At 40.3% G+C, this 17,066-nt stretch overlaps 2 long non-coding RNA genes across 3 annotated transcripts in view; one reads left to right on the top strand and one right to left on the bottom strand.

Annotated features, from left to right (window-relative positions):
* The window catches only part of LOC123852513 (uncharacterized), a 47,742-nt gene that overhangs the window by 18,921 nt on the left and 11,755 nt on the right, over positions 1-17,066 (bottom strand). For both annotated transcript variants that reach the window (XR_010407234.1, XR_008506990.2), the window contains exon 3: positions 13,462-13,602. This is a non-coding gene — a long non-coding RNA (uncharacterized LOC123852513). The remainder of the gene's footprint in view (positions 1-13,461; positions 13,603-17,066) is intronic.
* On the top strand, positions 2,723-13,264 carry LOC135362491 (uncharacterized). Its single transcript, XR_010407235.1, has 3 exons — positions 2,723-2,851; positions 3,306-3,422; positions 13,040-13,264. It is a non-coding gene; the product is annotated as an uncharacterized LOC135362491 (long non-coding RNA).

The raw sequence follows: 17,066 nt of genomic DNA on the forward strand, positions 1-17,066 counted from the left end.
TCTTGTCATGAAGTCACGCTTTTTGATCATTGCAGATGTGTTTTACCTTTTTCTTTCACACTATTTCTTCCACTCACTTTTTATGGACAATGGGAATGGAAGATTCTGTGATTTGGTTTCCTCTGCCTACATTTCCTTTCCATTGCCACCTGACTTAAATGGGATTGTGGTTGAAAGGCATTAAGTGGTTTTGCCCATTACTTGCTGCTAGTGTGCTTTGGAGCTAGTATTTGACTCAGGTTTTTTTTTTTTAAAGATTGTATTTATTTATTTGACAGCGAGAGACATAGGGAGAGAGGGAACACAAGCAGGGGAAATGGGAGAGGGAGAAGCAGGCTTCCTGCTGAGCAGAGAGCCCGATGCAGGGCTCCATCCCAGGACCCTGGGATCATGACCTGAGCTGAAGGCAGACACTTAATGACTGAGCCACCCAGGTGCCCTGAGAATAAGTCTTAAAATGTACATGGGAATTTGTTGTCAGAGCACTCCAGGTACCCAAGGTACTAAGAGGCAGGGGACAGGCAGACTGAAGAAGGAAAAATCTATTCTACTTCTCCATATCTTTTTGGTGAAGGCTCTTGATATATGTCTGTCTACACTGGATTGAGGGGGAAAAAAATCACACCCATTAAAATTAGTTTGATGTCCTGTTAGAACTAAGACCAGGACAGGGTAATGATTTATTAAGTTAAGCTCTGAGCATTCTGGTATTCAACTCCAAAAAACAATCACTTAAGTAATCAATTGTTGGGGTGCCTGGGTGGCAAAAGCCATTAAGTTCCAAACTCTTGGTTTTGGCTCAGGTTGTCATTTTGTGGTCGTGATCTCAGGGTCATAGGATCGAGCCCCGCATCAGGCTCCATGCTCAGTGAAGAGTGTGTTTGAGATTCTCTCTTTCCCCCTGCCCCTCCTCCCTACTCTCTGAAATCTCTCTCTCTCTCAAATAAATATTTTTTTTAAAAAAATTAACTAATGGATTGTTAGTTATATAAAGTGTCAGTGGTAATAGTGTTGTCTGATAGTAACAGAACACTCAGCTCAAAAGTTCAGGGGAAAGTTCCATAGCAAGCAGTCTGGAGGGAGGGTGTTCCCCTGGGTCATTAAGTCAGAGGCTTAAGACATCGTGGAGGGAAATGATTTCATCTTTCTGCTCTGTCTTCCTCACAGCTTTGGGCCACCTCCTGCCATTCCCCATGGTCACAAGGTGGCTGCCGCAGCTACAAACATCATGTGCTCGCACGAAAGTATCCAGAGGCTGGATGAGCAGTGAAGAGCACATTCCTTCCGGCATCCTACTTTAGAATGAGTTCCCCATAGATCTCTCCTTTCCTGTCACTGGCTGGTGCTTGACCAGCCCCTGGTGGAGTGACCAGTGGAGGTTCAGCCTCCATCCCCACCCCAACCCAGGACTGAGGAGGGCTTATCTCCCGATGACTGAATGCAACCCAGGAAGGGTAGCAGGGACGCAGATGGGGAAAGGCACCTCCCACAACATTTGTCACCATGGTTTATGCAATTCTTCCATTTGGTAAAAAGAAAAAAAATATATATTTTTTTTAAACAGAGACTAGTCAGCATTGATATTCATTAAAATTTAGATGGGATACTTCTCAGCTAGGTACTTTGGCAGGTAAGTCCCAGAACAGAAAAAAATAAGGACAGGCCATTAAAATCCACAGTGATTAAAGTCTTATTAGACAGCTTCCATACACCTGAAGCTCCACATAATGAACTTATTTTATTTTTACCACGTGTTACCGAATTTAGCTCGCTTCAGGAAAAAGGTGAACACTTTCCAAGTGAAAGATGTCTTTTTCTGCAGTAAAAAAAACACCCTCGCACAATAAGATCCCCTGCCCAAACTGAGACATACTTCCAAGTGGAAAATGTAGTTCCATGGAACGAGTACTGTTACTGAAACTTTGAGAAGATCATTGTCCTTCTTCAAATACTCAATAGCCATTGAATTCAATATTGTTTTGGGAGCCAACTCTTCAATTAAAAATAATACTCTTTCACGACCTTATTACCCTGTGTGAAGAAATGTGAATAAGCTGTGAAAAGCTGATCTGCAAACAGCCACAGAATTATAGTGGCTGAGACGGGGAAATCCAGGGGTTTCGGCTCTTTCATGTAAGTGACAACGAGTCCAGGGGAGAGGAGATCACAGAGGAACCTGAGCCATAGCCTACACATATTTATGCAGCCTTATGTATTTTTTTCTTCACTGTTTTCTCTGACTTTTTTAAACCCAAAAGCATAATAATTGTGGAGAAAGTAATAAATTAATCACATCATTAAAAACAATGCCATTTCTCATAAGCCTATTTTTGTAGGATTTTTGTGAAATTTTAAAACTTCCGAGGTAGTTACCATTTGCCTGAATTTGGCAAATGGAGAGTGAACTGATCTAAAGGATCTTCAGTTCAGACAGATACATGGTATCTTCCTTTTCTTCTCTGTAATCAATTCTCAAAATTGGAAAGTAGTGTATTGCACAAGTCAATTACCAACAGAACAATCTTGACTTATTCTCTAAAGGCTAGTCTATTTTAAACACATTTTTTTTCCTCTCTGGAAGACATATTGGTAAATAATAATGCAGTGTATTTACTTATTTATCTTTTCTCATGCATCAGCATTTTTGATTTCCATAATACTGAAAAGTAAGGAATATTCATATCTTTTCCACTCTACAGATGGATTTGAAGTCCAGAGATGTCAAGTGTCTCAGCCCCAAGAAGGCAGAGCTAGATCTTGAATTCAGATCTCTTGGACTTCAGGAATCTGTTCTTTTTTGAATAACTGAATGTGCTTTTGACCAGAAGGAATGTTGACAGAGATAGCAAAAGTGAGTACCTGGGTTTCTTTCCTAAATCTGTAAATGACTGCCAGGGAAGAGAACTTTTGGAACTCTCCTAGCTACTTTGATAGGTAGATTCTCACCCTTTCTTTCTCTGATAAAGGCATAAAAACTGCCTTAGAGTCTTGAAAAATATCATGGTGGTGGGGGAGGGGCTTATCCTTAGATTACTTAATGTCAAGGAAGCTCTAGCTCCTAGTGTTACCAGATACTGGCAGATTTTGATTCCTTTTCCATCGTGGCAATTGATTTTCATCTCAGACCTAGTATTTACTTTAATTAGAAGAATAATGATAAGCATACTACCTGATGGGATGGAATTAGAATGTTCTCCAAAGTGAAGAGATTGAGTCATTTATTACGTTATTTATGAAAAGTGCTAAATAAGTGAAAATAATAAAGTGAACACACTTGTTTTCTTTTTTTGATATGCTGTGGAAAGATGAGCAGTATCCATGGACCAATGTGTTGGAACCACCCAAAGGGTGAGGAGTGTGTCATCTGGTTTCTGGTCCACTAACTCTACAACCTTAAGGAGATGCTTCTGGCTGGATTTCAGGTATTCCTTGTAAACCAGAGAAAGCATTGGATTAGATAAGTTAGAAAGATCTTTTAATTCTACAATTTTAGGCTCTTAAATCGTCTTGGGTGTCTACAGCAGTCTGTACCGAGTCTTGTTATGCTTTTTGCTACCTTCCCTACAGCCTCCAGCAGTTGTTCAGCATTTTCCAGCCCACCCCTGATTAGAAGAGATATGCTGATCTAATTGAGTGTTCGCATCTTAGAGTTCCAGCAGAAAAAAATGAGCAAATGACCAGAAGAGATGGAGAGCAACAGTGCAGTAGAGATGGTGCTTCTCTCTCTAGGCTTGGTCGCCATGCTAAACTGAGAGTGAATCCCAAATATCTTCCCTTGTCCTTGTGACAAACTTTCATTCATTCACCTATTTGTTCCTTTATTTATCCATTCAATACATTCTACTATGTGTCCGGTACAGTGGTTGACATTGGAGATGCATCAAAAGCTTATCTAGTTTCTAGACCTTCTGGATGTGTGAATGAACTCGTGAGCTAATAATAACCAGCACCTCGAAATATCAGCTGAAACCTTAGCAGAGGTTAAGTTGACAACTAAAGAGGGAATCGGGCATAGGAGGGTTAGCTTTGGAATTTAAGCAGCACAGAAGGAACATCTACGGAAAGATCTCCAGCGTGCGGCTGGATTGCATACTGTTAGGGCATTTCAGGTACAGGGGCTCCTGCTGCTGGAGATGCCAGATATAAGCCATGAGTTATTTTGGTCTTAGGTTCTCAGCATTAGGCTCAACATCAGGCTTTGAACCAAGAGATTCTCTAGCTCCTGGAGTTTCCAGATTTTTACGGTTTTAACTTTGTGAAATGGCCCCTTGAAACTGTGGGAAAATAATTGTTTTAAGAAAATCCAGCTCTTAGGTGCTCCTGTGGGAAGAATGACACTGTGTCATTTACTGGTTGTGTGATCCTAGACAAATGTCATTAGCTTTTTAACTCATTTTCCTCATGTGTGAACAACCTCCTCATAAAATCGTGGAGATTAATTAGAGATTAAATTGTGGACCTGGCACATAGAGTCACTTTAAGTCACAGTTATTAGTAAAAACAAGCATTTTCAAAATGGAGAGTCCTTCTGTGAATTTAATAATCATTCCATAAGCATCTTGAAATCCTAGTGCCTCACTCCTGAACTGAATGTGTTTTATCTACTTGCTGTGCTGTTATGGTTTAGCAACCTGCATATTAATCATCTAAAAATTGCAAGAAATTTCTGAATGTATAGGAAGTACAGTCTTTAAGGTATGCAAAATAAACCTTTCCCCCCGTTGGCACAATCACTGTGTATGTTTATGTCTTTAAAACTTAATTAGCAATAACAAGTTCTTAAAACTTCCTACAGCAACCCAATAACCAAAAACTAATTAAAACGAATAGATACAAACAGAAGAAAAGTCTTTTCTTTCTTTCTGTGCCCGTTCTATCATCAAGTCGATTATCTGTTGACTGTGATCTGGTGAATTTGATCAAGGATACAATCTGACCAAGAAATTCTTGTTCGGCTTTTCTTATCTGGAAAAGTGCTTTAACCTTTCCTATAACCCTGTGTGTATTCTATAAACAGTGGTTGAACATGTTATTTAAATAGATAACATATCATAGGCACTTGCTCACTAAGGTGAGATGGCAGAGACTAAACCAGATGTTACCATTGTGACAAAACTTGTAAATATTACATCTCAATCCCAAATCAGTACTTTCTCAGGCCAGTAACTGTTCCAAGATTGCATGAAAAAAGATGAATACCCATGATGGATAGAGCTAAAATTCTAGAATTACTGAATCCAAATTCCACCGGGGCAGGGGCAATAACTAGTTTTTATATTTCTTGAAAAAGAATGTTTTGAATGAATGGAGAAATATATAATATAAAATGGTTAATATCTGGACGTATATCTTTCAAAAATATTTTGATAAATGAAACTACTTGTGTCATTGTTAAAACTACATTCTTCACAAAAACAGTATCTTTTGCTATAGTAAACAATTCTTGCATATTCTTCTATTACTGTAGGGGTTTTAAAATTATTTTATTTATTTATTTTTAAAGGTTTTATTTATTTATCTGACAGAGAGAGAGAGAGAGAGAGAGAGAGCACAAGCAGGGGGAGCGGCAGGCAGAGGGAGAGGGAGAAGCAGGCTCCCCGCGGAGCAGGGAGCCCGATGCGGGGCTCTATCCCAGGACCCCAGGATCATGACCTGAGCCCAAAGGCAGACGCTTAAGGACTGAGCCACCCAGGGGCCACTAAAATTATTATTTTAGATAACAGATATATAAAATTGAAGAATATCATCATTAATAATATTACTTTGAAACATTTTCTAGTAAGTAGAGTATGCCCCTAACACTACTTTGTGACCAATTTGAATGTTTAGTTTTACTTTGCTTTCAATAATATGATGCAAACCCACTTAAAATTAAAATGGGGAAGGTGTGACCTCAATGAGTACTGGGTTTTTTCCCAACTCTATGGTCTCATTTACATAGTGTGATGTGTGCTTTTCTATGCCCCTGCTGTGTATAACAAGTCATACAGAATATATTGGGATTCATTAACATTGCATATTTCTGATTAATTATTAAAACTTCAATATAGTTTTGAATTTCTACTGATATTCAAAAACTATTCAAGATATACATTTGTGGTTAATGGATATTGGTATAATTCCCTTGATAGTTAAACTGAGTTTTGCTCTTCGGAAATAACTACACATAACCAGTATTATAATATACCTTGAATGGAGCTAATTTTTGCTTTTTTTTTTTTTTAATTCTTCCAATTTTTTTAGTTGAAGGATAGTTGACTTACAATATTATATTTGTTTCCAGTTATAACATAGTGACTCAACATTTATATACATTACAAAATGATCACCATGATAGATCTAGTTACCATCTCTTTTAGGGTTCCTGGACTCAATTCTAACTTTGTGGGAATGTTCCCCCCACACACATAATACCAAACAATTCTTGGACACCAGCAGTATGTCCATGAATTCAACTCAACTCTGACACTTCTACCTGGAGATAGCATCAGATTCAATCCTACAAGACTGCCCCCTCCCCCCACCCCCACTTTAGATGCCAGTCTCAAACCTCAGGCTGTTACCTATGCTTCTGACCAATAAGCTTCAGATTTGAGGTTCCAACAACCTTCTCTTAGGTTCTTGTCATTTGCTAGAGAAGCTCACAGGACTCAGGGAAACACTTACGTTTTCCAGTTTCTTAAAGGATATGATAAAATACACGAATCAACAGTCCGATGAAGAGATACACAGGGCAAGGTATGGGGAATGGGTGCGAAGCTGCCCTGCCCTCTCCAATTGTGCCACTCTCCCCATACCTACACATGTTCACCAGCCTGGAAGCTCTCCACATCTAGTTGTCTTGGGTCTTTACAGAGGCTTCATTGCAGAATCATGATTGTTATTAGCCATTGGCTGATTCAATCTCCAGCCCGTCCCCACCCTGGAGGTCAGGGGATGAGACTGGAAGTTCCAACCCTCTAATCTCAGGGTTGGTCCTCCTGGCAACTAGCCTCCACACTTGGGTAGGGTCCAAAAGTTGCCTTCATTAATAATAAGATACCCATTTCACCTTTATGCTCTGGGGCATTTTCAGTAACTATGAATGAAGATCAAATATATCTGAGAAATATATTTTGGTCATCTGACTAAATATATATTTCTTTTTTTTTTTTTAAGATTTTACTTATTATTTTAGAGAAAGAGAGAGCATAAGCAGGGAGAGGAGCAGAGGGAGAGGGACAAGCAGACTCCATGCTGAACGTGGAGCCTGTTGCATTGCCGGGCTCAGTCTCACAACCCCGAGATCATGATCTGAGCTGAAATCAAGGGTCGGACGCTTAACTGACTGAGTCACCCAGGTGCCCCAATATAACATCATCTGTTACCATATGAAATTATTGCAATATTATTGACTATATTCCCTATGTTGTACTTTTCATCCCCATGACTTATTTATTTTATAACTAGATGTTTGTATTTTCACGTATTTCACCTATCACCCCACCCTCTCCTCTCTGACAACTACCAGTTTGTACTCTGTATCTTTGAGTCTATTTCTGTTTTGTTTTGTTTGTTCATTCGTCTTGCTTTTTAGATTCCAGACATAAGTGAAATCAGATGGTATTTGTCTTTTTCTGACCTATTTCACTTAGCATAATACCTCTAGGTAAATGGAGCTTATTTTGAATCATTGTTTAAGTATTTCAGTAGAAAGAATTTTTTGGCCACATTTATACCCAATGGGATACAGATAAAAATTCACATGGCAATTGAGAGTGACCCTTTATAGAATTGTAGAAAATGGGGACAGTTACTAGAGTTTTAACACTTTGAAATATCTTTTTTTTTTTAAAGATTTTTATTTATTTATTTGAGAGAGAATGAGATAGAGCATGAGAGGGGGGAGGGTCAGAGGGAGAAGCAGACTCCCTGCCGAGCAGGAAGCCCGATGCGGGACTCGATCCTGGGACTCCAGGATCACGACCTGAGCCGAAGGCAGTCACTTAACCAACTGAGCCACCCAGGCGCCCAACACTTTGAAATATCTTATCATTATATCCTAGCAGGAACTACCAAATAGACCTTTCTGAAAGTCTGAAAGAAACATGGGTCATAAATTAAATACTCAGGAGGATAAAGTATTGACTATTAACTGATAATTTAGGATAGGTTCCCCATTCAAAGAGGAAATGTACGTTACTCCTTTTGGGATCGATTCTAAGGCTTCACCTGGAATAGAACATCAGTTTGTCACATGTAGAAATAAAAATTGGCCCTTGTGTCTTCAGCTCATACGTAGCTCTGATGTCAGTAAGGAATTGCCCCCGTTTTTCAGTAATAATGACACATACCAAATTATCTAGCTACATTGGACAGGGTTGTTGTGCCAGTTACCAAGTCATTGGCCCTTTGCTCCAAACCACCCTCTCTGCTAGGCTTTGTGACGGGGGGCTCGTCTCTGCAAGCCACATATCTGTTTTGCCAACTGGTTCCCTGTGGGTTCTGCTTGAGGGAGGATGCAGGGCTAGGGAGGAGAGCTTCTCCTTCCTGGGGACTTCATAGACAGGAAGCTGTGAGCAACCCCCAAGCAATATTTCCTCACTCCAGCAACCGCAGCTGATTCCTGGGACAGAAGGTGAATCCATTTTGCAGGTTTTCTAACCCTTGAAGAACTAAAATCAAAGTACCACCTTGGGGTGCCTGGCTGGCTCAGTCAATAGAGCATATGACTCTTGATCTCTGGGTCATGATTTCAAGCCCCATGTTGGGTATAGAGCTTACTTAAAAAAAAAAAAAAGTACCACCTTAAGAGACACCAGCATCAGTGGCTCACAAAAGTTGGGGTTCCAGTGCCATGGAGCACCCCCTTCTCAGAGGTCTGGGATTCAATTCTGTGGGACTCTTTCTCCAAGCTTCTCTTTAGTCCCCCGAAAAGGAAGGGACCATCTGCTTCCCAAAGTCTTGTTACCTCCATGGTGGTTTAATGTTCCCTGTTTTACCTTTTCAGAGCTCCAAAGCATAGTTAATAATTCTTTATATCTAGTTATTGATCCTTTATGTTAAATTGTCTATATTAAAATAACTTGTCGGGGCGCCTGGGTGGCTCAGTTGGTTAAGTGACTGCCTTCGGCTCAGGTCATGATCCTAGAGTCCCGGGATAGAGTCCCCCAGCAGGCTCCCTGCTCAGCGGGGGGTCTGCTTCTCCCTCTGACCCTCCCCCCTCTCATGTGCTCTCTCTCATTCTCTCTCTCAAATAAATAAATAAAATCTTTAAAAAATATATAACTTGTCATTTCTGTCTCTTGACTGATACAGTTGTATCAGGAGACAAGGGATGAAAACAACCCAAATCTAACAATCAGTCAACAAATGGGGCTAGTACTTTACAAAGATTCATATTTGCTTGGAAGGTCAAATGGCTAAAATTTGTAGTATTTTATGAAGAGAGAGGAATATGAAAGTACCCTAAAAATTGACTAAATCCAGTAATTTTTCTCGATCCTTATAATGTGCGTTTGCTATTTTATTTATGAAATATTTAATTCTGTAACAGAAGACAAGAGAGACAAATGGGGTATTAGTTAGGGTTTTCCAGAGAAAGAGCCAATAGGGATTGGCTCATGCAGTTATGGAGGCCAAGAAGTCCTGCGAACTGCTATCTGCAAGCTGGAGAACCAGGAAAGTCACCGATGTAATTCAGTCTGAACCCAAAGGTCTGAGAATGAGGGGTGGAAGTCCCAGTCTGAGTCTGAAAGACCCAGAATCAGGAGCACAGGTATTGATGTCTGGAGGCAGAAGAAGATGGATGTCCTAGCTAACCAGAGACAGCAAATCCACCCTTCCTCCACCTTTTCTATGCCATTTCATTTCTATTCTGGCCCTCAAGGAATTGGATGATGTCACCTCATTGATGATGGTGAATCTTTTTTTACTGAGTCTACTGATTCAAATGCTAATCTTTTCTAGAGACAGCCTTGCAGACACATCCAGGTATAATGTTTTACCAGCTATCAGGGCATCCTTTAGCCCAGTTATGTTGACACATAAAATTAACCATCACAGACAGGATGGATGAAACCTGTAAGTGTTAAGCGAAGTTAATACATAAGCTAATAGCTTATGAGTGGTAGGTAAAACTCATAAGATGCGTTAAAGATAGAAAATGAGTAAAGAAGTAGCTTGAACAACATGAGCAGAATTCACAAAATATGTTAAATATAGATGATACATTAGTAACATTCAAGACATATTACATATATGATAAATAGGATGAAACAAGCAAAAGTGTTTCTTTACGGAAAGAAAATATGAGACAGCCAAGTCATAAGGTACAGATCCTGTCACTTCTAGGTTGACAGCTAATCATCCCTAGGTTGGCTACTCATTTGGACCCATCCTGGCCCCATGGCGCTCGGGTTAAGAAATGCAGACAAAACCATGGTTGTTCAGCAGGCTAGTTGGCAAGCTACAGCTGACGTCAGAAGTACTCGCTCCTGTGTTTTCCAAAGGAGGTAGTGCATATTATTGATCCCAGGCATTTCTGGCTTAACCTCTCAACCTCAACTCTGGTACTTGTGACAGAATGAGGGGGGTGGTGGGGAGAGGGACGAAGGAAAAGACGGGGGGAGGGGGAGGAGGAAAGGGAGGGAGAGAGAGAGAGGGAGAGAGAGAGAGAAGGGAATCCAAAGATTCAAGATTCAGGGAGGATCATCTTTCACCTCACTTGGACTCTATGCTATGTCGAACTATTCTATAGCCCCCGACAGAGTGTCTCACTGTGGGTTTTGAATTAATTATTTTTTAAGATTTTATTTATTTATTTGACACAGAGAGAGAGACAACTAGAGAGGGAACACAAGCAGGGGGAGTGGGAGATAGAGAAGCAGGCTCCTGGCTGAGCAGGGAGCCTGATGCAGGGCTCGATCCCAGGACCCTGGGATCATGACCTGAGCCAAAGGCAGATGCTTAACAACTGAACCACCCCGGCGCCCCGGGTTTTGAATTAATTAATAAACCATCTGATTCAACATCTTAATTGAGCCTCTCTGTTCAGTGAACTTTAGGATCAACCTTGTCCATTCCTGTGGAAAGGGCAGTTGGAATTTCGTGAGGGACTACATTGCATCTATAGATCAATTCGGGAGTATTGCCATCTTAATGATACTGAGTCTTCCAATGCATGACACAGGATGTCTTCCCATTTATTAGGTCTTAAAAAATATTTTTTCAATTGCATTTTGTAATTTTCAGTGTACAAGTCTTACATTTATTTTATTAAATTGATTCCTCAGTATTTTTTGATGCTATTATAAATAATAATTAATGGAATGTTGTACATCTATTAAAATACAATTTAGAAAGTATGGTATGTATAATAATAGAAATTATTGTTGTAAGTATGGTATAATAGCATTGGAAGATGATTTTTATTTAAGGAAAAAAATAAGAACACCAAATCATTTGCATTATAAAACTGTGACTATGTGCCCCAAATAAGCAAGGAAACCTGTATGTAGAAATCCTAAAGTAAAAGTAAAATGTAATTTTTCTCTTTTTCTACCTTTTTGTAATTTCAAACATGTCTTTAATGACAAAGATTACTTTTATCATGAAAACTGAATATATAATTTTAAAAAATCCAATAACCTTGAATTATTTGGGTGGTTAAAATAGCCAGACTGGACTATTTATGATACATCCTCTTTGAGAGCTAATTACATGTTTATTCTTACAGTGCTAAAAATAAAACTGCTGCATTTGATGTCAAATTAACACAAGTTAATCGCAGATTTTTTGCAATTTCTCATGCTAAGCAACTTGTGTAACATTCATTTATATGATGTTTAGATGTTAATCATATCTATATTCTACTTATCAGTTTTTTGTTTAAGTGATTTTTTCAAAGATTTTATTCATTTATTTGGGAGACTGAGAGAGAGAGAGAGCGAGCATGAGTTGGGCGGGGAAGGGCAGAGGGAGAAGCAGACTCCCTGCTAAGCAGGCAGTCAGACATGGGGCTCCATCCCAGAGCCCTGGGATCAGGATCTAGATGCTCAACTGACTGAGCCACCCAGGTGCCCCTCTACTTATCAGTTTTTTTTCCATATAGATTTTAATTTCGTTTTAATTCCCCATTGCAATTTATTCATGCTATACGTTATTATAGCTAGTCCTTAGATAGCTCAATAGTCAGTATACGATTAAAAAAATTATAATTGCCCAAAACTGTATGTTTGACAGCATAGCAAAACAATTTTTATTTCTCACTGTGTAATCATTCAAATTCTGGCTGCAGCATCCGGGTGATTGTCAGGACAGTCTAATTCTTGTGCCTCAGACTTTCTGAGGTTCATTTCATGGATATAAGAAAAAACAAACCAGCATCTCTTATATTTGCTGTCCACATTGGCTGAAAGAGGCAGATTTACAGTCGCATATAGGAAAAGGAGCTATTGCTGGACTCTTCCACATTTGTAAAACATGTCTCTCCCCATCACTGAGTGGATCCTCTGAGCTGATACTGTGGAGAGTCAAGGATACAGGAGGCTGGCTGAGCTGCTACCCTCCTTCTTCCATGAGAGCCATTTCTCCCTAGGTACGTGGAATAGGTTCCGCTGCTGACTACCGCTGAAAGACTGTGCCCCACAATTTAATTAGTTGGTAATTCTAATCTACTAATTTCACTAACACTTCTTTTGAGCACTGTGTCACCTGGCACAACATTTTTGAGACTTAATAGAAGAGCACACAGTTTCCGGGCAGCGTGCCTCCATTTACTGCACCGTTACAGCACCTTCATTATTTGATTTAACTATTCTATTCTCTGGTATTGGGAGGTTTTCAGCCAAACCTATTGATGTGTGCTCATTGAGACCAGTTGTCTACAAAGCACCTGCTTCCCTGAGAAAGGATCTTATTACTCACACATAACTAGTTCCCGCCAAGAAGAGGGCTTACATTTCTTTGGCTGGCTCCATGCTTTACCAGACTGCCTGTTTGGTCTTTGTAGTCATTGTGCTAAGCCCAAATTTCTTCCTTCTCCTTTTGTTCTGGGCAGATCCTGCTGCGAATCACTCTTCATCCTCCCTGGGGAAGCTGGACCGTGCTGTGCCCAGCCCTGCAGCTAGATCCTTCTGTGATATGAGTACAATGGTTCTAGTTCCTGTCACCTTCTCGGGGGAGTCATTTAAACTCAAGGACATCCAAAAAGTTACAGTCAGCACCTGCCCCCCAGGCCCCCCCCCGGGCTTTCAGCAGATACCGTACCCTTCCTCTGCTTCTATTCTGGTCGCCCTTGTCCCTCCCTCGGCAAAGGACTCCCAGTGGAATCAGTAAAGGCAGGACCAGCAGAAGCAACTGTGCTATACAGTTCAGAGGACAGCGAGTTCCAAGCAGCCCTCCCTTAGAAATGGAAACCCTGTCAAGGGGGAAGTCGCCTGAAACTCAAAATCCGCTGTGAAAAGGAGAAGCAGGACCTACCGTAACTATCTCTGGGACCTGTCAGTTTCCTCATCCGAGAAAGGTGAGCGTGGACTGGATCCATCTCTTTAGTTTCTGTGGGTTGAGAGAACGCTTTGGGATCCAATGAAAGCCACGGACTTTCTCCTTAGAATAGTACACCTGTGAGAATTAAAAAAAAAAAATTATGAGAAAGCTCGGGATGGACTGGCACCCTGGAGACCCATGGCCACTGGGTTAAAATAAAACACAAAGAAGCCAACAAATGAAACCACGAACACGATCTCTAAATTCATTTCGAAATCTTATATTCTGCAATTCCAACCTCCCCATCCGGGTTCCTGGCATGACTTGGATGTCCTCTGCCCTGATCTGGCCATTTCTTCTCACTTTTCAAACTTATCTCTCTTTTTTTAGATTTATGTTTTAAATTATGGCAAAATATGCATTAAATAAAGTTTACCAAGTTAATGATTTTTAAGTGTACAGCTCGGTGGCATAAAGCACAGTCACACTGTTGTCCAATCATCACACTACCCAGCTCCAGAACTTTCCATTTTCCCAAATTGAAACTCCTGGTAACCCATTTCATGGTATCAATTAAATTCTAATGGATATTTGGATCATTGATTAATAAATTAATTTCTTCCAAAAAATTACACCATGACACAACATTGAAACCCAAAGGCAAAAATTTCTTAGAAGATGATTCTAGGACAGCCAGTATAATGAAAAACAGGATGAACTGCTAAATCTGCCAAGTGTTAATAGAAATCTCCCAGCAAGTTTTAAGATACTCGGGAATAAATGACAGTGAAGGCACTTAAAGCCAAAAAATTTGGAGACAAATCTTTAGATGGTCTTACAATCTTCCGCTTTAGCAGAACATAATGTGAGATTCTATCTTTGGATACATTTATCAGAAAGCAAGTGAGAAGGAAAGCATTCCCTGTCTTTTGAGATAAAACATGTACTAGAACTGCTGCTCGGACTCTGAAATGGAAGGTACATGTTGAGGTCCTACACATCTGGATTGCCCGTTGATAGCTTGACCTTTAGTGAGAGAGAAATAAATTTCCATCTTTCTTAAGCCACAGATGGTTTGGACCCCATTAAAGTAGCTGAGCCAGTATCCTAACCAATAGAGAGCTACTTTACACCACATGAAAGATAAAGTTCTCCGTGAACTAGGAGCCCAAATGGAAAAGGTTAAGCCGTAGCGCTAACAAAAGAAGGAAAGGAAAATGTCTCTGGAACTTGAGGGAGAGAAAGGGCTTTAAGATTTTTATTTATTTATTTGGGTGGGGGCAGAGGGAGAGGGAGAGAGAAAGAATCTCAAGCAGACTCCTTGCTAAGTGCGGAGCCCAACGCAGGGCTCGATCTCATGACCCTGAGATCATGACCTGAGCTGAAACCAAGAGTCGGATGCTTAACTGACTGAGCCACCCAGGCGCCCCGAGAGAAAAGGATTTAAATAAAATACTGAAAAATACGATCCGTGAAAGAAAAAAATGAGAGATTTGACTTAACAAAAATTAAGTAAGGATTTCTGCTGAATGAAGGACACCATAGAAAAAGTGACAGATTAGGAGGTAAGGAGAAACTTTTCATACGGAGAAGTAGAACATGGGTCAGGATCTAGAATATACAAGGAACTCTAGTGAGTCAACCAGAAAAAAGGGAACTTCAAGGGAACTTCATTTTCTGTATGCTGCTGTAATGACCACAGACCTGATGGCCTGAAACAACAAAAATTCGTTATTTTACAGTTTTGCAGGTCCGAAGTCTGACAAGGGTCTCCCTGGACTAAAATCAAGGTGTCTGCAGGGTTGTGTCCTCTCTGCAGATTCTAGAGGAAAACCCGTTTCTTGCCTTTTCTGGCTTCTGGAGCTGGCAGCATTGCTCCGCCCCTTCCTCTGTCTTCAAAGCCAGTCACAGCAAGTTACTGTCACATGCCTCACTGTGACCTCCTTCTCTGTCTTTTTTTTTTACCTTGTGATTACACTGAGCTCACTCAGAAAATCTAGGATACTCTCGCTATTTTATTATTTTTTAACGATTTCACTTATTTATTTATTTAACAGAGAGAGAGAGAGAGAGAGAGAGCAGGTTCACAAGCAGGGGAAGCAGCAGAGGGATAGGGAGAAGCAGACTCCCCGCCGAGCAGGGAGCCTGATGTGGGACTCGATCCCAGGACCCTGGGATCATGACCTAAGCCGAAGGCAGACACTTAACCGACTGAGCCACCCAGGTGCCCCAATCTCACTATTTTAAACTCAGCTGATTAGCAACCTTAATTCCATCGGCAACCTTAATTCTCCTTTGCCATGAAACTAAGAGAATCATAGGTTCCAGGGATTAGGCTGTGGACATCTTTGGAGAGCTCTTAGTCTGCCTACTAGGTACACATCAGAACAAAACACGAAGGATATGAATTCCCTGAGGGGGAAACACTTATATGAACAAATTATGGTCAGAAACTACGAGTACAATGATCTTAAGCATCACCTGGGAAAATACATTCATTTTTCAATCAGAATGTTTATTAAGCAGATAACATGGGCCAAATTCCCATTGAAAAGAAAAGATGGAGAAGTCTTCAGTGGTCAGGCAAAGGTCCCTTTGAGACCCAGTCTGTCCTAGACCATCTCAGGTGTTCTAAAATACTACCAGTAAAGAATGTATTGATTGTAGAGACCTGATATATGATAAGATGTTCGTTAGAATTCCAAGGCTTTTGTCTTTGTTTCAGAGTCAAAATGACAATGTTTAATCTATCTGATTGCTGTGCAAGGTTATCTTTAAAATTAGGAGGGCTCAAAGCACTTTTTTAAAGAAATTACCAGTGTTAGTCATGTCCTGCCTTTTTGCCTTACCTGATACCCTACTTTCCCTTAGAGATACCTAACTTAATTGAGCCAGCACTGAAAAAATCTGCAGTATCAAAATGCATTCTGCAGAAGTGACTAGAATCAGTATTTTATTTACAGATCCAAGACACATTCAGCACAGCTGTACCACTGGCCAAGGCAGGGCTGAAAGTCAGGGTCATTTTTGGAACTTCAATTAAATAGATTACATTCAGAGGGGCACAAATGGAGGCCATTATCATTAAAGTTGAGTTGAGAGAGGTTGCAAACGTGGGCACCACCTGGAGATCACAAGAAAATATGTCTTTGTGCTAGATCTCTAAAGAGTTGGCTTTTATGTTTTCTCCCTGGAAGTAACGCTTGCCCAGAATCATATATCTGACTGTAATAACAAGGTTATATGACTTTACATATTGAAAATATATCTAATCATATGACAATATTACTTTGAACTTCCACTGCACTCTTCACCCAAGGACCTCTCCATCATTAGCTAATTAAATCTCACAGTGTGGAAGGGAAGTATATACTTACCTCATTTTACCAAAGGGAACGTTTTTGAGTGGTTAAATGACAGAGTGAACAGTTACCCCAATGGGAAGGTAGTTTGGGGGTGGGGGTGGAAACATTTTGCTGAATAATGTAGATATCTGGGAATGAAGCTCAAAGGTTCACATAAGGGCCATTCATCTTATCTGTCACTTTAGAAGGCTGAATCTAAACGTCACCAGATACATGGAAAATACTGCTCTCACA

Source organism: Mirounga angustirostris, unplaced genomic scaffold (genome assembly GCF_029215605.1).
Source record: "Mirounga angustirostris isolate CCGP_5_RB_7025 unplaced genomic scaffold, mMirAng1.0.hap1 SCAF_14, whole genome shotgun sequence".
NCBI classification, from domain to species: domain Eukaryota; kingdom Metazoa; phylum Chordata; class Mammalia; order Carnivora; family Phocidae; genus Mirounga; species Mirounga angustirostris.